This window comes from Aotus nancymaae, unplaced genomic scaffold (assembly GCF_030222135.1).
Source record: "Aotus nancymaae isolate 86718 unplaced genomic scaffold, 86718_ANA_hifiasm-v0.15.2.pri h1tg000079l, whole genome shotgun sequence".
Classification (NCBI taxonomy): domain Eukaryota; kingdom Metazoa; phylum Chordata; class Mammalia; order Primates; family Aotidae; genus Aotus; species Aotus nancymaae.
This window is the reverse complement of record NW_026988494.1, coordinates 28185706-28188841: the sequence shown is the minus strand read 5'-3', so window position 1 is coordinate 28188841 and position 3136 is coordinate 28185706. Positions and strand designations below refer to the sequence as shown.

Below are 3136 nucleotides of genomic sequence, written 5' to 3'. Positions count from 1 at the left end.
GACAAGTCTACCTTTCCTAAGAAGAATTGGCTTGGAGAAGCCAAGGTGAAGTCAGTGTGAGTGTTTCGAGTCATCTCATCCACCTCACTTGTGTCAGGCACACTAGAAGTCCAATGGCCTTAAAGTGTTACAGTTTTACGTTCTGTTTAAGCCTTATGATGTCTGACTTTTCTAGTTACTTGTGTACATAGTATTTTTTTACTATGAGCAGTAGCCCCTCCTAAGTGGTTTCTTGACTTTGAGGAGGTTCAAAAGTTATGACCAGGTCCCCCATCTGGTCTTCTGCCATGTCTGTGTGCCTGCTCATCCATTCTTTTCTGCCTGGCACTCATGTGGAAACCAAAGCTTGGTATGTACCTCCAGCCACCACTGTCCACATGAAATCAGGTGCACATGCTTCCTTGGGCCCTTTCCCATGTTTTGGTCAGATGTCTTCCCTCAGGCAGAGAAGAGAGGCTTCCAGGACTTGACTTCATGACCTGAGCAGGGTCTTGGGCTTCGAGGAGCTTCCAGTGCCTTGCAGAGGTCAAGAGCTGCAGGACCAGTGCAGTGCAGTCCATACTGCACTCCACTGGGCTTGCAAAGTAGCCAGAGAGATGTGTGCAGCACAGATCTTTCTGGCCAATTTGTCCCCCTGGACTTCAATCTCCAGGCCATGGGCATCCCTCCCTGTGTGCTCCCTTCATGGGAGAGGTGGAGGTGGTGTGGTGGATTCTGCTTTTCTACTGAGGCTGATCCTTGATCCTTCACTGCTTGTTTTCCAAGGATAGAGATTACATTTAAAGAGTCCTCCTGGGATGAAGGTATAGTATTTTAAGCTTCTTATTGTGATCTGTAGCATTCACAGATTGCTTGAGAGAACTTTCTGTTTCAATGTAACTAACTGAACATTTAACATTTTCAGAAATTTCAAACAACATCTTGTATTGAAGTCATGAAGGTGAAATAATAATGAAAAATATCACCACTGCATTTCCTTGGAAATGACAGTCTCATCTGGTGCTTTTGAATTCCTCCATTACCTAGATCTACCCAAGTGAGCTTTCTTCTGATCACATACTGGTTATCTCCTTTGAAATTCTTATAACAAATCTGTGCTTAAACCTATAGTGAATTCAATTGTGAACCAGAGTTGAAATGGAGGGGTTAGGAAATAAAATCCTCTGGTGTGAATTCCTTGCATCGTGGAAAACTTTCTGTTCCCCACATCTCACCTCCCTTTTTGCTTATTCAGAGTGTTTCTGTAGCCTCAGTTGTGGGTTATGGTTGTTCTGCTTCTGCGTGTGCTTTGGGGGACAGGTCAGCTGTGCTCCTGAGGTCACTAGGCAGTAACCGCTTCAGCCCCTGTGGCTCACCTTGCAGGGCCCTCTTGCTTCCTTCTAGGCACCAGGACTCCTGCCTGAGCACTCCATCTCATCTGACTTCCAGCTCAGGAGCTGCTACATTAAACTTACTTTGAAACAGTAAGTGTCATGCTCATGTTACTTGAACGTTTTAAAGTTTGTAAAGGTGTGGTGATATCCCCCCTCTGCTTCATTCCCCATTCTCTCCTTCCTGAGCAGGTGAGCACTATTATTTGGTATGTTCATTCCAGAGGATTATTTTTAACAAAATTGAGGGTGTGTGTATTGGTTGAGTGTGCGGTTCTCACTTCCCAGCAGATTCTTTTCTGGGCAGTGGGGACATGGGTGCTAGAGGGAGCATCTCACCCCCAAGTGCACTCTGTGTGTGCACCTGAGGATGCCTCGAGGTGGGAGCTGAGGTGCTATTGTCAGCACAGCCACTGCCTACCATGAGCCTCAAGAGCCATCACACTTCCTAATCAGAAGTTATAGCTTCTCCTTGTGTTCTGGCCCTGAGTGCCCTCCACCCTGTGTGCTCATCTGTCCCCTTGTCCTCGGGCTCATGACCTTGGGGTGTGCCTGGGCTGGTTTCAGCCTCCTGTGCTGACTTCACCAGCAGATTCCTTTTATTTCTAGTCCAGGAGTTTTGAGCATGACTTTAGGGTGTGTTCTAGCTCCTGTGAGCTGCTCGCTTTGATTATTTATTAGTATTTCCTTAGATGAAGGGTCCAGTGGGCTCCTGCTTGTTGTCCACACTGGAATGTCCTTTGATGGGTCTGTCTCATGCTCATCTGCCCTGGGTGCCCTGGATTGGTAAGTAAAGTTTGAAAAGCTTGAGAGGCACTTCTTGAGTCAGACTTTTCTTTCTTTCTTTCTTTCTTTCTTTCTTTCTTTCTTTCTTTCTTTCTTTTTTTTTTTTTTTTTTTAGTTGGAGTCTTGCTCATTGCCCAGGTGGGTGTGCAGTGCTGCAGTCTCGGCTCACTACAACCTGCACCTCCAGGTTCAAGTGGTTCTCCTGTCTCAGCCTCCTGAGTAGCTGGCACTACAGGCATGCACACCATCATGCCCAGGAAAGTTTTTTAAATTTTTTTTTTTTTTTTTTTAGTAAAGATTGGGTTTCACCATGTTGTTTAGGCTGCTCTCAAACTCCAGATCTCATGATCTGCCAGCCCTGGCCTCCCAAAGTGCTGGGATTACAGGAGTGAGCCACAGCACCTGGCCATTCAGTCAGATCTTAAATGTGAAACAGAAGCTGTCCAGGTCAAAAGCATAGGCCTGAGTAAGACTGGAGCCCAGGGACGGGGCTAGCATGGAGCGGGGACCCACAGTGTGTTGCTTTCTGACCTTCTGTCTCCTCCCCAAGATCCCTTGAGTGTTGCTTTCTGGCCGTCAGGACTGATAGATTCAGAATTCCTCCAGAGCATTCCAGGAAGAGTTCAGTCCCCAAAAAACCAGCAAAACATCACCATGCTGCCTTTATCTGAGAGCAGTGACTGTGCTGAGAAGATGCCAGAACTGCCTCTTTCTTCCCTTCTCTAGGAAACTGGGTCCTCTTCTGCTCCTGCTGGTAACTTTCGCTGGATGTAGAGCACCTTTTTATATACCTGTTTGCCATTTTTATGTCCTCTTTGGAGATTCAGATATTTTGTCCATTTTCAAAATCAGATTATTAAAGTTTTTCCTCTAAAGTTGTTTGAGCTTCTTATATATTCTGGTTATTAATCTGTTGTCAGATCTACATAGTTTCTCCTTCTGGGTCCTAGACCTGGTTCTCCCAATGTTTTTGCACACCA

The 3136-nt window shown here is 46.0% G+C and overlaps 1 long non-coding RNA gene across 1 annotated transcript; it reads left to right on the top strand.

The window, feature by feature from the left end:
• Positions 1-654: 654 nt before the first annotated feature.
• On the top strand, positions 655-2440 carry LOC105720697 (uncharacterized). The gene is made up of 4 exons (XR_010339628.1): positions 655-803; positions 905-1036; positions 1384-1463; positions 2272-2440. It is a non-coding gene; the product is annotated as an uncharacterized LOC105720697 (long non-coding RNA).
• The last annotated feature ends 696 nt before the right edge of the window (positions 2441-3136 follow it).